The sequence below is a fragment of the Protopterus annectens genome, chromosome 4.part1, assembly GCF_019279795.1.
Source record: "Protopterus annectens isolate FY-2018-M chromosome 4.part1, PAN1.0, whole genome shotgun sequence".
NCBI classification, from domain to species: domain Eukaryota; kingdom Metazoa; phylum Chordata; order Ceratodontiformes; family Protopteridae; genus Protopterus; species Protopterus annectens.
The window spans coordinates 641,574,108-641,596,294 of NC_056734.1; positions in this window are offsets into that span (position 1 = coordinate 641,574,108).

Consider the following 22,187-nt stretch of genomic DNA (forward strand, 5'->3'; position numbering starts at 1 on the left):
TACCCTTCATACCACCGCGTATGTTCCCTCCCAAGCTGCTTGCAGCTAGTTGTGTCTGACAGGAATGAGAACCATTTCTTGCTGCCCTACAGCATACTCTCTAGCTCGAGCATTCCTGTCATACCATACCTTTTTCTATTGTTGGGCTTCTGCCAGGTTCTCTTGGGTCAAACCCACGAGATCCCTGAGCCTTGTCCTAAAGTTTAGGACATATGCCACAACAAACTTCTTGTGAAGTTCACACTCACCTTCCCACTCATCATGAAATAAATCTAGAGGTTTCCTCACCCTGTGCCCATACAACAATGCAATGAGTGAAAATCCGGTGGATTCATGGGGAAATTCTCTGTAAGCAAACAACAGATGGGGTAAATATTTGTCCAACTCCATCTCCAGCTCTGCAAATGCCTGTAGCATGGACTTGAGTGTAGAGTTTAAACTCTCAACAAGACCATTAGTCTGGGGTTGGTAGGGGGTGGTCTTCAGGTGCTTCACCCCACAGTAATTCCACAGACAAGCCAGCAGGTCTGACATGAAATTGGCACCTCTGTCAGTCAGTATTTCTTTTGGGAAAATCTCTAACAAAGCATTTGCCACCTTTTCTGCCTTAATAATGGACAAAGCCACTGTCTCAACGTATCTTGTAGCATAATCTACTACCACTAGGATATACCTTTTCCCCGTGGAACTTGGGGTACACAGAGACCCCATAATATGCATAGCTACCCTCTGAAATGGCTCCTCAATCACAGTCAAAGGCATCAAAGGAGAACTCACCTTGTCTTCTGCCTTGCCGACCTTTTGGCACTACTCGCAGGTACTGCAGTACCCAGTTACATCTCTGGAATTTCCAAGCCAATAGAAGTTACGCATAATATGTCTTCTTGTATATTTTATACCCACATGACCTGCAAAGGGATTGGGCTATGGCTAGAAGTGCTAGACTGTAGGCTCTAGGCATTACCAACTGCTGTATTCTCTCACTTTCTAGCCCTCCCTCAGGGGTTCATTGTCTATACAGTAACCCTTTGTCCCAGTATACAAATTCCCCCTTCCCTTGAGAATCAGGTCCCGCACTAGCTACCTCTTTCAGGCCTTGCAGTGTAGAGTCTGAGAGCTGAGCCTGTGTCATCTGTCTGTTTGTAACCCTCCCCAGTTCCCTTTCCATGGGAAGCCTGGTATCGTCTGACAGCGGTGCCTCACTGTCAGCCTGGGTACTACTACTCACCTCTACCCTTGCAGTCCCTCTGTCCAAGGGAACATCAGTACCCACAAGCAGCTGTGGCTCAACTTCAGTCTCACTGCTACAGGGTAGGTCCCTCCCTGAAGTAACCACCTCACCAGTCCCAGTTGCAAGTATGTGGTCTGTCTACATCTCTCCCAGGCTATCAGACTCACATGCTTGTCTTCAAGCCTGACTGCAGGTAACTGCACAAGCACATGGTACTGCACTATCAAAATTATTCCCTATCAGGATATCTGCAGGGATATCCTCAAACATTCCTACTTGCTGGCTTCCTTTTCCACCTTCCCAGTCAAGGTGAGCCCTAGACAAAGGTATTTGGAATGGGATCCCTCCAAAAGCTCTGACTGGAGTAGATCACCCAGGCAAGTAGTGGTCCTCTGTAACCATTGCAGGCTTCACAATGGTTATGTCAGGGGCTGTGTCTCTCTTAGCAATGGCCTTCTTGTCATTCACTACAATAGGCTATAACCTCTTGTGGTAGTTGGGTACCCTTGTCTCAAGACAGCCTACTGTTGGCATTTTGTCTTTCCCACTTACTGGCTCCCTCACGTTTTGCTCCCCACCCTGCCTCCATGGACATTTGTATGCCACATGGCCCTAATGGTTGCATTCAAAACATTTACCCCTAGGTCCTGGATGTGTACCTGGACTAGTGGCTTCCACTGCTACTAGCAGATTCTGTTGGGGCAGTCTGGGCTGCCCACCATGGTATCCTTTACATCCACGAGCAGAATTTGGGGTCCCTTTCCTGTGCAGGGATGCCCTGCTTGCTAAGTATAGGTCTCCCTTCTTTCCCAACTCCTCTGAAGTAGCACATTGTCTATCAGCTAACCAGATCCTCATGTCCTCAGGCAAAGTGCTAAGAGCTTGTTCCCCTCACCAAAAGGTTTGCCAGCCCTTCAAAAGTGGTGTCCTGACATCCACTTACCCACCAATGAATATAAGTGCTCCATTCAGCAACATATTCACACATACTTTCATCTGCCTTTCGTCTATGCTCACAGAACTTTTTCCTATAAGTTTCAGATGTTAGCTTAAAAAATTCTAATAAGCAATTCTTCACAGCAGTATAATCAAAACAGTCAACGTTAGACATTTTGGACAAAATAGTTACAGCTTTACCATGGAGTAAGGGGGTCAGGAACCATACCCAGAGCCTTTGGTCGACATCATACTGTTTACATACTCTCTCAAACATATGGATGAAACTATCAAAATTATCCCCCTCTGTAAACTGTGGAAGAAATTTACTGACCTTTTGTGCTTCTGGAGTCCAGTTATTCCCTTCCCCATTACCTCAATGACTCTGGCAAAAAGTCAGCATCTCCTTTCTGTGCTGCCTCTACCACTCCTTTTCCACAGCTTCCATTTCCAAATGCCTGGCCTCCAACTCCAGTCTCTTTAGCTCCAGATGGATTTTTAAGTCCTCTGCACAAAGGTTAAGCTGTCCATTCCCTGAGTGTTGTACATCTCCACGGTCAGTCTGAACATCCTTCTGGTTGCTGTATTCATATGCAGCTGTGACCAAAGCTGCAATCATGTTTGCCTTTGTCAGGTTTCCCTGCACCAGTCCTTTAGTCTGGCACATTCCATACTCCTTTGCTGACATGCTTGCCTGCTCTCCCTGACTAACTAAGCTCACAAAAGAAATAAAACAATTGTGATCTGAACTCTGAATATTCACTGTGTGGCTAATTTAGAGCACAGCAACAGCTTTAGTGATCACTGTACACAAGCTACAGGAATTCAGTATCCACACCACTGCAAGTCAATCGCCAACCAATTAATATGTTTTGTGGATATCTCACCACTGTCAAACAATTAATATGTGGTGTGTATATCCCACCAGTGCCAAACAATTAATATGTGACACCCGTGCACTGGCCTAGCAATCGAGTCTTAATCCTCACCAGTAACACCAGTGAGGGGTGTCCACATTGGGAAGCATAACAAATACACACACAGAGCCAAGATGTCTGAATGAAGTTCAACATTTAACACCATTTTCTTCCCTTAAGAGAACATAGAGCTCACAGTCAGTCTGAGGCTGGTTTCTCCCTTTCTCTCAAGAACCCCAATAAGACTCACCACTGGCACAGCTATAGGATCCAAATCTCAGCCTAGTGGTCAAGCGAAAACCTCCAGCCTAACCAGTATTTTGTGTCCCTGACAAGTAGCTGACACATATACACTTTGAGATATGAGTTGCATACAAACACACAGACACTCCTGGGGAAGGCTGGCACAGGTTCTCTAGTTATGCTCCTCCTGCCCAGTCTGTATGGTAGTACCACTTGCCACCAACCACTAACATCAGACACTAATAAGGCCCTTATCAAAGGATGTCCAATTATTACTATGAAATATTATTATCCAAATGGTAAGTGTGATGAACAGCAAGGCCCATTTGGAGTGGCTTGGACAGTATCACTATATACATACAATGTACTCTAGATATTAAATTATCTCTACATAAAACAGCCACAGTTGAAAGGTTGAACAATATTTAATAATAAATAATAAGAACACAAGACAATGCTTCTTACTACACAGTGCTAGTCAAGAGTTCATAGATCACAGAGAAATGCTTAAAATAATACAGTAGAAAAGTTCTGACATCAATACAGAAAACAGCTAGACTAGACTTCGTATTTCCTATCTATATCTAAGAGCAAACACAGTTCTAAAATAAACTTACATACAGAGCAAAGCAGTGTTGGTGATGTTGTCAGTTCTGAAAACAAATGCAAAATGCCCTGATTCTCTCTTTCTCTGCCCTTAAATTGATAACACAGTATCACTGAGTCCTTTTGGATTATATCATTATTCTCTGTTTCCCAGGCTAACAGAAACTCAGAGTGTAACAGCCCTTTTCATCTTGGAGCTGGTCAGGAAGCCAGCGCAATAAAAGACATTATGCATATAAATTCTATCCCTTAACTCTGGTCTCAAAACAATAGGAATAATTACTTCATTCAGACATCTTGGCTCTGAGTTTTAAGATCAAACAATTATACAATGTTTGACTTATCAGCTTTCCTCCAGCAGAGTGCAATATGGTTACATTTTTGGAAGTTCAACATTTAACACCATTTTCTTCCATTTAAGAGAACAAGCCTGTGGTTACATTAATATTTACAAATGTCAGAATTATCTACAAAATTTTATTTGCTAGGCTGGCAGCCTTCACATATCTTCACACCAGTTAACACCACAGCTACAGTCTTGCTCAATGCACTGTTATTCAAAACCTTCAACTGGCAATACTGCCCACCTTTACATACTAAAATATTTATATTTATTTATTTATTTATACTCTTTGTATTAGAACAGAAAACAGTTCTCTGAGAAGTGACAGCAACAAATCGCTCACATTAGCTAGACTCTCTTTCAATTAGATGTAAGAAAGAAAACATTTTTTGAAAAAAGCCTTGCCATCTGGAATAAAATATTGAATGATGCATGAATTAGAAAACTGTCAGAAGTTTCAAAACATAACTAAAACAGCTCTTGCTACAGCAGAACAAATATAGCTACTTCAAGGATGCTGGATAATACCTGTATGACATTGGCTACATCTCTCTTATATAGTTCATTAACATTATAATTCTTAAGTTGAATACCAATGTTGAATACCATTCTGATGTGATAATTTATATCAGCATTTGTAAATATATATTTAACTGTAATCTATCTAATTTTGTAACTTAGTACTAGAATAGAACTGTTGTTATACTATACAGCCAACTGATGGCTCAATGACAAGACATCATCTGATTAAGACAGTGATATCACTCAAATGAAAATGGCATTCAAAGTTTAAAAAATAGCAGTAGAAGTATTATTATATGAGAGCAAACCTCCTGTACCACTTACACCACTACTACTAATTTATACAAACTCAAGGTTGCTATACCCTGGGAAAAGGTGAACTCCATGGGATATGCGAGTAATACAACCTTGATCTTCCAGGACAAAATCTGAAAATCACACCCTAGTGATCACACGTAAGACTCTCAATCACTTGTGTGTTGACAAACAGACTGGAATTCCAGCTTCATGTAGTAATTGTAAACTAATTAATGTCTACTATGTCTGCTGTTAAATGTTTTACCTTAGTTTGCATTTTTGTGTGTTTCATTGGAGCTTGGGATCTTGGCTGAAAAGAACAAAAAGTCCAGATTACCTAGTATGCATAAGTCAATCAATCTATTAACAAGCTTTCTTAACTGCTGTTGCTATTACCTCTTCTTTTCTTTGAAGAAGCAATTCAAAATTTCATTTATCTCTTTCTCTTCCCTACTCTTCATTCATCACCTCATTTTATTTAAAGGCATATTATGTCATGGTAAGGTGTTTTAAAACTAACATCCTCCATTTTTAGAGACTAATTTGTCACCTAAAAACCAAATTATATATGTCAATAGGACTACAGGGTCATTTCTGCATCCATTCCCAGTTCTATGTTAAAATGAACATGCATGATACCTGTGCTGGTGGCATGGAGGGATTAAACCATGGCAATAGACCAGGTGACCTGTGTCTGATTAGCAGTTCAGTAAGGGGGGATGAGCATGGCCATTCTCATGGGGAGGGATTGTGGGCCCCAAACGGCTCACACTGATCCGATATTGACATTGCATTTGATGGAATATGAAGGCTCATCATGTTGTGGTGACTTTATGAGGGTAAGAAATGGACATGGCCAACAAACCTGTTGACAGTAGCCCTTGACAGTGAATGTGGGACAGCTTGGAAGAATAGACAGAGGAGCACAGGAAGTTCAATTCTTAAGGAATTATGTATAATTTAATTCAGCTTAGTTTGCTGTTATGTTTTCCAATGTAATGGAATTATGTTTAAAATACTATGAGACTAGTAAGTTTAACAAAGTTGTGTATTTTTCTTATCTCTCCACTGTATTACTAATATTCCTGAGGAAACCTTTGTAAAATTGTAAGCCTGTTTTCTAAAGAGTTGTATGCTCTCTTTTAGCTAACATGTTATATGTTTAAACATTTCTTGATTGTCTAAGTGTATGGAGCTTGTCTCCCTGGGCCTCTGCTGAAAATGGGCAATCTTACCCAGTCAGACTTATCCGGTAAACAAATGTTAAATAAATAAATAAATAATGTCATCAACACAGGTGGAGTCAGGCCATAAACAAGATGTGCTTTCATTGTCATGATGATTGTGAGAGCACAACATACTTTTATGGCTACTATTGCTGTAAGCAATGGTGGCGTGCAAACAGAGTTTTGTTGTTATTATGTCCTCTTATCCCCTAGTAGAAATAAGCTAGTTTAAGCAAATAAAAATACCCCCTAATAGAATTAAGCTAGTTTAAACAAATAATAAAGGGTGTTAACCAACTCTTACCTGCTCACCAAGCTCATTGATAGTTGTTTTGTTTTCTAGGGTTTGGAGAAAGGGGGTTTCTATTATCCATCTCTAGATCACCTCATTTTATTTATTTATTTAGTTAGTTTTATTTTTATGACTTTACTTTTACTGATTATTTCAGGCACTCCGCACTTCAGGTGAACAGAAACACTGTGATCCCCTTCCCCAAGTCAGACCGAGGTGTATGCACTCAGCCCCTCCCCTCCTGAACCAGCCGAGGTTACTTATTTCTAGCAGCATAGCTGCTGCCATTTTTAAATAGGTATCCCAGCTGACTGCTGCACACCCTCATCCCTCCAACAGTGTGCTCACCCTGTAAGTTGCTAAAATAACTATTTTGTTATCAAACTAATGTTTGATTTATCTGTGAAATAACCTTATAAATTCTGCACTTATTTTCTAAAGGTAATCATATTGTATCTAGTTTTCTAAAGGAACTGTATTTGTTTTCTTGTTCTAAGCATGGTACGGCTACTCAACTGATAGCAGGATGACTACCAATGTATGTAAACTATAAAGTAGCATTAGCCAGAATATATTGTCTAAGCAAAGTTTGCCTGCATATTTTGTTTAAGCAAAGTCTGAATATATTGTCTAAGCAAAGTCTGCTGAATATTATTGTATAGCATTAGCTTGCATATATTGTCTAAGCAAAGTGTGCCTGCATTTTTTTAAGCAAAGCCTGAATATATTGTCCAAACAAAGTTTGCCTGAGTGTTGTATAGGCAAGGTTCACATACTGATAACATAACCTTTTGAGACTGCACTGTATAGCAGTAGTGATATGAGTAGTCACTCAAACTGTTGATATAAGTCACTATGAGAAATGTCTCTAGAAGAACAGTGTGTGCAATCATTGTTTAGAGAGATTTCTATGTAATCTATCAGTGAAGGTTATTGTTCTAAAGCATTATCTTGTGTTTTTGAAGTTTTTGTTGTTTTACTTCTCCTTCTAGTTTTTACCTATCCTACACTCTTTCTTCTCCTTCCCACAGCTAAAATAGCCTGCTCACCACTGTGTGATCACCATCCCTCCCACTGGCAATCTACTTGTATTATAAACATCTTAAAGACTGCTCTGCAACTCAGGGAAGCCAAACTGTATCTTGGACTGAACACAAAAGCAAAAACAACGTATGTTTATCTTTTTGTTTTGCGGTTATTGTACTACATGAAAAACAAACCTGTCATTTCTTTTCTACATACTATAACTTACAGCAAAGGTGGCATGCACACAGAGTTTTGTTCTTATGATGTCCCCTTACCCCCTAGTAGAATTAAGCTAGTTTAAGAAAATAAAAATACCTCACAGTAGAATTAAGCTAGTTTAAAAAAAATAAAAAGGGTGTTAAACACTTCTTACCTGCTCACAGAGCTTGTTGATAATTGTTTGTTTTTCTAGAGTTTGGTGAAAGGGGTTTCTACCTGCTCCATTTTCCCTTGCTACACTTGAGGTCACTACACTCCCTACCCTATCCCCAAATCTCACCCACCCCCACTACCCCTAAACTTAAACATGACTAGCTCTTCTCCATATTCAAAGCCAACCAATCCTCACCCTCCTATTTTCCCTACAAATTTGTCTAGACTCCTCCCCTCTCCACTCCTACCAATCTACACTCTCTTTTTATACACTTATCATCAAAATACCCACTTATTTCTATCCATCTGCTACTATCACACCTAGACAACTTCTATCCTCACTGACACTCTCAAACATACCCTACAATACAATCACCAAATACACATCTTTTAATCGTAACTCTTCTCTCAATAACCCTCTTTCCTCTAGCACATCTCACTGTCCTGAACCCTATCTCCTTCTCACCTCATATTCCTCTACCTCCACTTCTCATCCTACACACCTTACAAACTATTCCAATAGATCTTCTAACCTTTATCTTATAAACCACTCCTCCAATACAAATCAAAACATTAACCTCTCACTAACAGGATCCTCATAACCCCATCAACCTACACCATCAAATCCTTTCAACAACCAGACCCCAAAACCCACACAAAGCAAGAGCCTTTATCTTATTTATTTATCTTCACTACCCTGCTTTTATCAGGAGACATACATCCAAACCCAGGCCCCACTACTGCCAGTATGCCATCACGTCCTCTTGGAACTAATTCACAGAAATCCATTCTCGTGGTAACCATAAATATTCAAAGTATTTGCAACAAAATCTTCAATTTTCATGCTTGGATAGCCTACAACCAACCTGATATAATTGCCATCACTGAGACATGGTTAAAACCATACATTAATGACTCTGAATTTTTCCCTCCAGGCTTTCAAATTATCAGATCCAACAGACCTAACAAAAATGAGGCATAGTAGTCTTTCATGACTCATTAAACATAGTACCATACTCAAATCCTACTCCACAATTTGGTAATGCAAAAATTACCATTGCTCTCCTAAAGATTAATAACAGCAAAATCTTTGTATCATAGTTTTCTACATACCCCCTGGAAACAATATCCCCATACTAGAAGAGATTGTAGCCTGGACTTCTACCAACATTAAAAATGAAACTGTTATACTAGGTGACATAAATATTAACTGGACCTACCTCATCTCTAACTCCCATAGCACTAACAGTAACTTATTTAACTTTATTCAGCTTATAAACACCCCTATCAGACCTAACAAAGATAACACCTCAGGGTCGACCATTGACTGGATTATCATCTCCCACCCCAATAAAATAGCTGAAGCAGACACCCTTCCAAACACTCTGAGTGACCATCTCCCCATCTATATCCACTGCTCCCCCTTAACCCTCCAAAATTAGCACCTGTACAAACAGACAAGGAACATAACTAACTTTATCGCTCTAATCTTTACTGAAATTCTCAAATGCATTAACTGGCAAATATTACAAACTCTCCCACTAGACAATGCATTAGATTACTTTAATACTGCATTCTGGACATTCTAAATAGCCCTGCTCCTCTCTACATGAAACAGGTAAAAAACAACTATGCTCCTTGGCTAACCAAACCCACTAAAAATCTAATGTACCTTAGAGATAAAACCTGGAAACAATACCAAACTAACAAAAAGCAGGATACTCTGACTCACGTTAAAGAGCTCTGTAATCAGGTTAAAAAATTGTGCTTAATGACAAAAAAAACCACTACACAGAACTGCAGTCTAGCCAGAAACAAACCCCCCAAAATTCTGGAACTCCATCTCCTCTCTCCTGAACCTAGGCACAAAAAACAATCCTTGTCCTCACACTGACAAACTTGCACATGAAACTGCATCCTCTTTAACTCTTTATTTATTAACTCAATAGCCAAACTTAACACTACATTCTCTCATAGCAAAAACAACAAAAATGACACTGCTTCTCCAAAAAGCTCCTACACCTTCCCCAACTTCTCCCCAACCTTCCCCATTCCCCCCAAACTTCAACATCAATCCCATTTCTACCACAACTATCAAAAGACTACTCCTTAAGCTCAAATTCTGTTCTAATGCCCCTGACAATTTATCCCCTACATTTCTAAAGATTGCAGCAGAAACCATTGCTTTACCTATAAGTATCTTAATCAGCAGGTCCTTCCAAGAATCCTGCATGTCCAAGTTATGGAAGACATCCTTTGTCTACACTCTTCACAAAGGGGGCAAAAACAATCATATCACCAACTTTTGACCTAGCACTATCCTGTTCCCTATCTCTAAGATCATGGAAAAGTGTATTCACCTTCAACTAATGCAGCATCTCCTTCATAGCCATCTCCTGTCTTCCACACAACATAGTTTCAGACCTGGCCACAGTACTACCACTGCCATCATTTCTTTCCTGGATACTATTAAAAGAGGCTGTGATAATGCCAAAATAGTATCTACTATATTCTTAGATCTATCAAAACCATTTGACACAGTTTCACACCCTTTGGTTCTATCACAACTCTCCTACTTTGGACTATCTGACACCGCTCTTAACTGGTTATCAAGCTATCTAAAAGACAGACAAGAGGCTGTCAAATGGCAGAACTCAATTTTATCTTATCTTCCCATCTCCATTGGGGCTCCCCAAGGCACCATACTTGGTCCCTTCCTATTTTGTATTTTCATTAATAATTGCCATGCATCTGTGGCCAATGAGGCCCTTATCCAATATGCAGATTACTCTACCATTTCATGCATAGCAGACTCTATCTTTAAATTCCAACTTAAAACCCAAGCCACCTTCTCCACCAGTGAGTCCTGGATGTATAACAACCACCTAGCCCGCAACCCTATAAATCTAAGATCATGCTTTTCATCCACAAAAAATTACCCTGTTGGGCAAAGCCATGCTTAAGATCTACTCCAAAATGAAAGCCCTAATAGAAATTGTCAGCCAAACAAAACATCTGGGTATAAATATAGATGAACAGCTAAGATTTGATATTCACCTGCAATAAAACATAAAAAAAAAAAAAAGAAAGAAAACTTCAAAAACTCAGAATGCTTTACAGGCACAACCAGTTTCTTAGCTGCTCCTCCAAACAAGCACTTGCCTCTACTTACCTACTCCATTCCCTAATATATGGTGTCCCTTTGCTCACCAACATCTATACCACTCTAAAAGCCAAACTCGAGACTTATTATAATAAAACTGCTAAATTCGCAACAAATTCCAAAAACCTCTCCCATTACTGCAATGCTATTCTCTCCCTAAAATGACTTGAACTTCCTAACTAACTCAACAATCTGCAACTAACTACTGCTACCAAACTTATCTTTAATCCCTCTGAGTGTCCTGTTCTTAGTTCTATCTTCATGTTTTACATCCTAAACAAGTCCCTTAGATCAGAAAATCAACAACTTCTTCAGGTTCACAAACCTAACCTGCCACCAGGGCAACTTCATTTCTCCTTCTCTTTAGCCAAGAATTGGAATGTTGTCCCTTTAGTTATCAGAACAATTAAAAATCCTGCCCACTTCAAAACCTCTCTCCCCACTTACCCATCTTCCACCTGGAACTGTACTCGCACTCAGCCTCCTTGAAAACCTATCTCAAACAACTCACTCTCCCCTACAGTCTATACAGTGTTTTATATAAAACACCACTGTAATGCTAATTGTGCTTTCAATCTCAGTAGTCCAATTATTGTTAAAAGAATGCAATACTACAGTTGTATATCATTGTATATAATTTAATTTGTACTGAATGTGATTACAACTCTGTTATTACTGCATAGTCAAGCAATGCTATACTACCTATGTACACAATTCTACATTGAATGTACTTTTTATTGTACTGAGGAGCCTTTCTTCCCGGGCCTCCACTAAAAACAAGCTCTGCATGGCCCAGTGGACTTTCCCAGTTAACAAACTGCAAACAAATAACTAAATAAATATAACCGCTAATATAAAATATGGATGAGCTAAATATCTGGACTGGGTATTGTAACCAGGGAGGGGAGACACTAGATAAACTGCAAGCCCTCACTCACATCAGCTCACAGCTACACAGAAGCCTCCAGAATGATGGCAGACAAAAATCATTTAGCCAGCTCTGCTTCCCTCACTGTATGACATGACGCATATCCTACTTAAACACCAAGCTTAATACCCCTGCCTACACTAATTATCATTTATCTTTACCATGCATTCATGAACTGCCACACCGTTTCTATTCCTATAGTCTATTCAGGAAATCTGTTCCATGCACATTACTCACTTTGAGAAAACAAAGATGCTTCCCTGCATTGTACATAAAAAACAGGATACTTTCAAGTTTCAAACAATATTCTGCTACTCTCTTGTGTTTCACCAGCACAAATGCAGCATAGTCTTTGACACATTACTCAGTTTCTCCTAAAAGCAATACTTCTGCCATAGAGAGTTCCACATCATAATGTGGAACAGAGTCCCAAGTATTAATAAAAAACATGTTCTTATTGTTAATAGATTTAATATTTCTTTAGATACTTAGCATGTAATTCCTGTAATGATGTTTTGTTCATGCAAATGAAGTACATGCCTTCTACAAAAATATGCTGCACTCCTTTCACTTCACAGACCTTCCCCAAGGTTGAAGTCATTTGCGCTATGCCCACGGGACAGTAATTTCATTATATGGTATAAGGCACTTCAATCAACAGAATTTCCCATTATAGAAAATGACCCTTTGTTTATTATTAGAGTGTATTTTGTAGTGTATGCCAGTCTGTGAATAATAGTTATGGTCTGTCAAGAGTAGCGCCACTCAGGAAGTAATTTAAATGCTTCTTTAAAATAATTGTCAGAAATACACCAATTTAGTTTGTTGATAGCAGTGATATCAGACATAGACTTGAGGGCAATAAATTGTACATGTCCAGATTTGCAACTTTAATCAGCAAATATGTAGATGGCAAATACATTTTACAATATCACATTATTGCTCAAAAGGGATGTTATATTTCCATGTATATCAACAAAAATAAGCAATTTGTTTTCAATTTAGTCTTTAATTAGTTATTTGAATGCCTTTGCTATGCATTTACTCTGCAGAGCATAGACATTCTGTGAAATTTTCTTTAACTTACTTGTGTGGCATTTTCAAAGAATCTGAGTCTACTTCACCCTAGTAAACTGGAAAAGAAATATTAAAAACCAACAGTCAGAGGGTGGTATTTTGTCATGCCAGTTGTGCTACTGAGCATAATGCACAGGTTGTGGGGGGAAATGCTGTTTAAGCCTCTGTCTGCCTCTATATAAATGATGAGTGCGTGGGGGAGAAGAAACACTATTTCTATGAAGACTTGATGCATTGGGCCAGATTCCAAAGGATAATTGCAGGCAGAGAAACATGCTGAATGGAGACTTCAGTGCACCAACAGTGGATGTGATTATAGAAGACACACCAGAATCAGTCTGATTACTTATTTATTCAGCATAAAATAATTATGAACTCCATACACATCTGTCAGGTAAAAAAACAAACCATGCACACCTAACTCAACTTACATGCAGCAAAGTGCTTTGCTGATTCTGTTGCCAAAATCCTCAGTGAATGCCATACTGGGATGCAAGGGAAGGATGCTATGAAGCTATCACCCATGGAATCCTAAAGAATCTGTATCAATACTGAAAAAAATGCAACCTGCAGTGAATGAACTGCAACAGGCTGGAGTACTGAAAGATATAGAGGATGATATGGCTCTGCATCCTAGAAAGCAGCCAGCTAGACAGACATCCAGGCTACAGCTAAGCCAACTGTCAGATCATGACATTATTGACAGGTACTGCTTAGACAGACAGCAGTTGCACACTGTGTGCAACATGTGCACCCCACATGTCTATCCATACATTGCACGGCAAACGAATACCTCTCAAAATCAAAGTCTTTCTGAGCCTAGGTGAACTGGCATCTGGGACATTTCATTTACATATGGTAGATGCTGTTGGGGTGTCATAGACAGCTGCCTGTCACATCCTCACGCAATTCCTGGCAGCAATGTCCACCAAGGTAGATGAACATATACTTTCCATTTACTCCCATAGAGAGGTGAAACATTGTGCACTAGTTGTATAACATCACCAACTTTTTCCAGGTTCTTGGTGCAATAGACTGCACCCACATTCTTATTAATACTCTCATGGAACCAGAAGTAGAAAGATACATAAACAGAAAGGGGTGGTCATCACTAAATTGTCAGGTGGTGTGGGCATCAGGATGGCAGCATAACAAATATCATGGTGACACACTCTGGTAAAATCCATGATGCTGCCATATGGAGGGAAAGTGGTCTGAGAGCTTCGTTTCAATATGATGAAATACCTGAGGGAATATTACTGGGTAAGTACAGGAGCACAGCTGGGAAGTAAACTGAATACATCCCTGTCAACATTATGTATGATGACAACATATGTGTTCAACCCCCCCCCCCCCAATAACAGGTGAATATGAGTAACCACTTAAGCTGTTGCTAATGACTCCATAGAGAGAACAATCCAACCCTGTGGAGGAAGCATACAATTGAGCATATGCCATGAAAAGAAACACAATAGGGCATGTGTCTGGCATACTTAAAGTGAGATTTTGATGTCTAGACATGTCCATTGGTGCACTGCAATACACTCTTGAAAAGGCAGCAGAGATGATTACTGTGTGTGCCATACTACACATTACACTAACAGCCAGACATGGTGGTTTGCCGCTGCAGGTGTAGGTGACCTAAACCAAGAACCCCAGATGTCTGAAGATGACATTCCACAGCTATCAGAGAAGGAGCAGGAGGACACAGGGATGAGAGGAAACAGGTGTGGGTAAAGGAGGACACAACCACAAGTCCTGGCTCAGAGAACACAGCGGCAGCTGATACACACCTTTGGATCATGACAAGCCACACATACAGAAGTACACAGACTGAACATTGATGGTCAGGTGTCACCCCACAACAGCACCACAAATTGTATCTAATGTAAATTACCCAGTAGATGTATACTCTGAGCATCAGACATAACATAATCATAACATATAACAGTTTGAACATATACAAAGCAATCATGTGAGGGACGATCAACTCAGGATACAAGCGACATAGGTACACATATGAACTCATACTGGTATATGTCTATAAGGTGGGCAACAAGGAACATACTTTAATGAACCTCATCTCTATCTCTCCAATAACAAATGATGCAAACAGGAAAGCAATTCATGGCATACTGCAGAACATCTGGCAATATCAGTAGCAACATATAGCAAGTAATCAATGGAGGGACCTAGGTCAGTACAAATGACAGATTCTTGTAACATAAGAGTTCACAACAACCACTGACAGATGAAATCATCAGTGGTTAGCACAGCAATCATCATCACCACTAAGCTAATTTGGCTATGGTGCAAGAGAATAGTGCTTCACCAGCAGAGTTATTGGCTTTAGTGATCTGCACAGGGTAGTACTGACACTACTGGGCATAGTGGATCAACAGTTAATGTTACTCTAATGCAGTCTCAGGAACCCATGATGATGACTCACACTGCAGTCGTAGCTGCCCCTTCTACTTATGGAAACAGCCCATGATTCTCTACACAGGAGACTGATAAGGTAACACCAGCTTGTGGAGACACACCACAGGAAGAAACATGGTTGTGAGTTAGCTGTCTGGTCATGACTGCTGGACCCACACTTGACAGATGGGCATGCATGATGCAGTATAGACATCGATTGCTGATAGGCAAGGGTTAATCTACTGAGAGTGGGCCTGAATCTCCGATGGATCACTCGGGTAAGCATAGTAAGGGCATGCAAAACCCAGTTCATACAATGGCATTGCTGTAGCACTTCCACAACCATAACCAGGGATTCAACTGACCATGCCACAGATAACATGCTGTCATTCTATGCAGCCAATGCCACAGTGACTTCACCATGTCTGCACTGCCCTTCATGCAATACATTCCAAAGACATGCGTCTGGAGCATTTCTCCCTGGGCCTCCTCTAAAAATAAATTCCATCCTAGTCGGAATTTCCTGGTCAACAAATGTTAAATAAATAAATAAACACACACAGCTGGTATGCAGCATGATCAGTGGTATGGGCAAGTGCACGAATGTCAGATCCATGATATTGCTGGAAAAGTTCATTTGCCTGTACACCATCTCACAAGCACCCATGTCCACCAGCTACACACCTATGTGTACTGCACTAGCAGTATCACATAGAACAGTATGGAATTTTCATCATGAACAGCAGTCTCAAAATGAGACTGTGATATACATGCATCATCCTGTCCAACATCTGATGTCCTACATCATAAGAATGGCTTGATGTGTGCTCAGCCACATCTGATGTTACAGCCTCATCCACATGGCTGTCACCAACTGTGTCCTGTGTGCCAGGGGCCATGCTAGTACAGTGAGAAGCATCACATCCCACCTCGAGATCAGGGGATGGGCTAATGGAGGAGAATTACAGAAAAGAAGAAACAGGTGACACAAGTCAGATAAGCATACATATATCACATTCTGTAGCTCAGTACGGATATATGGCACAGCTATATAACTACAATGTTACAGATGCAAAAGGCTTACCAGGAGGTCATTTCTGAGTGTGGCCCATGGAAACTATATAACAGTGAGTTGACAATTATGTTACATATGCAACATACATAACATAAGTAAGGTATACCAACATAAGACATACTTGACATGTCCATGTAGGAATCCAGCATCAGAGGTGAGGGCAGAAATGCAACTGTTGTAGGGAAACTGTTGTAGGCACCCAGACAATGTTAGTAAGTATATACTTGCCAGCATTTTTAACAAATTAAGAAGATTAGAAACAAAAAAACTATGGGGATAGAAGATAATCTAGAGTTTGGGAATGAGTGATGTTCTGGAATAGCTGTATTCTGTAGAAATACAGTAAAGATATTAAATGTAACTTTAGCAAAAAAATGTGAAGCTTAACCATTGTAGGTTTAAAATGGAAAGAACAGGTATATAGCACTATAACATTATATGCTTATACTAATTGTAAAGAAAGGGAAAGATTATTTCATCAGATTTTAGACTATGTAGTGATAAATATGAATATTATAATTACAGGAGACTTTGTGAATTAAGATACAAGCATAAAAAGAAAGGAAATTATATAAGAAAAATGTTAGAAGTTATAGGTTGTGGTAAGTTTAAACTCTTGGACAAAAATTCATGGACTTACGAAAAGCATATGTATAGAATTGAAACAGATTATTTTATTTTATTTATTTATTTATTTATTTAAATTCATTGACCGGGAGTGTCCGACTGGATGTAGGTCCATTTTCAGCAGAGGCCCAGGGAGAAAAGCTCCACAGTTAAAGTAAACAGACAGTAGTTACATTGGATTACACAGTGATTAACAATTTAACATAGCAATTACTTACAGCATATTTACAGATGAAGAACATAGTACATCAGTAGACAACTAGAATGCTTACCTGTGAAGTATATAACAGACATTAACAAATGTTACAATAAGAAGTTCCTGCTGTATAATAAGTACTAGGCTTATGAGCATCTGAGCTTGCTATATTCAAGGTAGTTAGTGGAGTGGAAAGAAAGGTAGTGGTTGGATGGGGTGGATGATATTAGAGTGGGAGTTGCAAGGGCATAGCCAGCATGTTTTTAGGTGCACTTTTAGTAAAGTTTTGAAGTGTGTGCATGATGGTACAGAGGTAATTGTGGGTGGAAGGGAGTTCCATAATTTGGCTATGGTGCAAGAGAATAGTGCTTCACCAGCAGAGTTATTGGCTTTAGTGATCTGCAAGTGATTTTTTTTTGCTGGATCTTAGTGGTCTGGTGGTGCGATAGGTTTGGAGTAGATTCTGGAAGGTTGGGACATTTAGTGGATAGTTTACTAGTTTGTGGGTGAGTGAGAGTTGATACCACTGAAGGAGGTGAGGGAGTTCAAGCCAGCTCAGTTCAGCAAGTGAGAGTCAGTGGTGACTACGGTAGGATGCCCCTGTGGCGAATTTGGCAATTTTGTTTCAGCAGGTCTCTAGCTTGTTTAGATCACATTGCCTTAGGTTGGTATATGTTGGAGAGGCATAAAGTAGGGTGGAGATAAGGTGGTTATAGTATCAGTAGGTTCAGTTATAGGACAAGGAGAAATAGCTGAAACAGGATTTTCAGATCATCTTACAATATGACTTGAAATAAAGGAAACCAAGGAATATATAACAACAGGTAAAAAAATAAAAAAGGATAAACGAGAAAACATGGAATTGAGAAGAAAAGAAATTAGTAATACAGATATGGAAAGAACATTTCATAAATACTGCTGTGTATGGAAGATGATATTTAATGAAAAATATAAAAAATTTATAGTGGTAATATGATATGAGAAAAGTAGAGAAAGAAAAATATATAAAAGAACATATAATGCTGCATTGGAAGATTTAGAATGTAATGATAGAAAGTACTTTGACAAATAAAAATAATGATATGAAGGAAATCAAGAAAAATATTAGAATTGTTATATAAGCAAATATATTTTAGAAGAAAAAAGAAAAAAAGTATTATGTTACTTAAGCAGATTAGTAAAGGAAGATGGTAGTGTAATGGGAATGTTAAAAGAGAAATAGAAATAACAGGAAAAATATGAGTAGTGTAGTACACTATGTATGATAAATGTTTAAAGAAGAAAAGAAGACAGTTAAAACATCATGGAAAGCAAAAAAGTTAACAGAGTAAGAGAACAAAGAGCTGGAAAAGGAAATGTATTTAAATGAGCTAGATAAAGTATTGGGACAAGTAAATATAGATTGGGCTGCAGGTCCAGCTGCAATAGGGCATGAAATACATAAAAATTAAGGGATTTGCAAAAAAAATTAAAGATCTTGAATAAATGATTATTCAAGATTTTATGTATAAAATATATGTAGTAGAATACTTAAATTCATATGTAAGAAGAAAGATAAAAGACAATTAAAAACTAGACACTAATAGAAATGAATAATAATGATTGCAAGATCTTTATAAAAAAGAAATTTGAAATTAAAATGGAAAATATTATTGAAAATAGTATATATAATATAAAGAAAAGGGCTGTCAAGAATTATTAATGACAATTACAGAAAGTGTGTATGATACTATGAATTGAAAAGAAGAAGTGAACATCATGATATGAGACCTTAATAAGGCATTTGATAAAACTGGACATGAGATCTTATGGGTAATAATGAAAGAATATAATAAAAGTGAAAGTTAGGAAATTGTGTCAGTATATAGTAATAATAAAGTAAAAAATACTAGTAAATGGCTTGTTAAGCCAAGAGGTACATATGGAGAGTAGTGTAAGACAGGGAAGTCCAATGAGCTATGTACTTTTTGCATTAGTTTTGAATGTAATAGTGTGATAAATAAATTACAAAATAAAGGAAGCAGGGTATATAACACCTGAAAGGTTAAGAATTCCAGTTCAGTTGTCATATGCAGATGACATAATAATTGCAAAAAACAAAATCTGGATAATAGAAATAATAATTTGCACAAGTGAGTTTCTAGAGGTGATAGGATGGCTTTAAAAAAGAAAAGCATAAGTTTATGTCATGCAGTAAAGATAGGGGAGGTATATATTTTACAATGAATGAAATTTCTGTGTTACGTGTAAAATTTGAGAATAAAGATGGATGTAGAATTAAATGGGGAAAAGCAATAGAAGAAATAAAGCAAACCTATATTTTCTGGTGAACATATAAAATTATCATTCAGAAAAAAGGCTTATTTGATAAATTCAGTACTGATGGGAAAATAGAATACTTATCGGTGTATCTATGTTGTCAACCATACTGAATAGGAATTATTGCAGATATATTTTTTTCATGTATATGGGTTTCTAAATTAAACAGTGTAAAAAGTGGAGTTCTATATGCAAATAAACAGGAAGGAGGTTTCCCTGGTATATGCTTCTTCATTAAATTTGTACAAAGTGTTAGAGTAGATAAATGAAAAAGATGAGAAATTAGTAGTAAAATTATACAAATAGCTTCTTCTTTCAGCTTTTCCCAGTTAGGGGTCACCACAGTGGATCACCTGTCCACTCATGATTGGCAGTGGAGTTTTACAGTGTTGATTTGACAGCTTGGCACCCAACTTCCCTTAGAAGGCACACACACGCATGCTCTCACGCCTAGGGTCAATTTAAAGTGCCTAATCCACCTACAGCATGTCTTTGGGATGTGGGAGGAAACCGGAGCACCAGCAGGAAACCCACATGACCACAGCGAGGACACGCAGACTCCACACAGAAAGCACCCCAGCCGAGGATTGAACTAGAGAACCTCTTGCTGTGAGGCAGCAATGCTAACTGCTGCACCACCACGGTACATATGATAAATTTTGTTGTCTGGTAATAAAAGAGATAAAGAGTGTATAATGATGATATAAAGAAAGATTGAAAAGCATGGTATAAGAATGTAATGATAAAACATTACTATTCAAACCACTGGAAAAGAAAATGTATGAAAAAATAAAGCTAAAAAAATAAGAAGCAAATGGTGTAATCAGAAAGTAAAATGTCAAGATTTTTTTGTGGAAACTGGTAACAGACAAAGTTTCAGTAAAATTGCTATATACAAAGAAAAGTGGAAAAATATGTTCACATTGTGAAGAAGAAGAAACTACAGAACATTTGAAATGTAAAATAATGAAAAACTATGCAAACTATGCAAAGAAGATTTTTTGAAGATATAAAAAATGAGACAAAATAAACATGGATATGGTTAAATATGGATATTATAAGAATAGAAGTAAATATGTGAAAACAATACATAAAACATTTGTTATATCGTGGTTTATATGGAATGAAAGAATTAAAGAAGTTATGTTTAATGGTAATTGGATTTTGGCAACAATACTATACAAAATCAGATCATAGTTATGAAAAAGTTCTGGGGATCTAATAGGGATGAAAGTTTAGTATTATTCTAAATTGAATTATGAATATGTGTAAATATATTTGTATATCTATATATTTGTACATTTGTAGACATTTGTAAATATGTATATATGTTAGAAATAAAAATTATTTTTGCATATAAATAAAGAATACCTACTTTTTATAGGTGCTGTGGGATCTTTTACAGCCACCTGAGCAGGTCTATATTATTAAATCGAAAGACATTTATGTCAACCACATCTCCATTGACACAAAACCCCCAAAATTTACTCTATATATTCACTTATTGCATCCATCCATCCATCATCAACCCCCTTTGCCATTTTACACATGGGGTCGAGGTGTCATTTCAACAGTGGCAGTCATCTTGAGCCAAGGTTTACACCACTGGGTGGTTAGTCATGCCACAGTAGTTCATTGATACCACTCAATCGCACACACACTCTCACCTATGGCCGACCGGTACAACCATGTTGATGTACAGTTATGTTATTTTGCTGTCTTGACATTGGAAATTAAATAAGATTGCCTGATTCCAGGAGTTGAGTGCTGGCTTTCTTTCTTCACTTTTAGTTTGGTTTTCCAGCCGTGCACCAGCCGTTCGTGCAGGAGGATGTTTTGGATGTATTGATGGTTACTAATTAGTCAGGCAATGGCAGGATTTCCACAGATAAACTGTGTAATGCATGCCATATCAAGCAGTGGAGTAACGTGTTTACAATCAGTGATGGATATAGTGGCCCAGACATGGGCCTCTATTGATATCATCTATAAGTATAGATGATAGGACATTGGAAATGCATTGTGCACATGACTATTCACCCACTAACCTCACTTGTTTTTATTATATGCCTTATGCATAATCCTTATAGGTCATATGATCTGAGAAGTAGGTTTTAATGGCACCTGTAAAGTGTAATAATATACCTTTTTGCTCATGTGCAGGGATCATGTTGTCAGGATAGTACTTAATATCTGTTGCATGCTTTATGTGCACATCTGCTTGTGATTCATGACAGCCATGTTTTGCACAGGAATGTGGGCCATTTTAGAGAAGTAGTTTTCATTGTTATAGCTTGGATTCATGCGTTTCACTGCATATGGTAGTCAGTTTGACTAGGGGCATATCTTATTGTAATGTGTTATACTGAA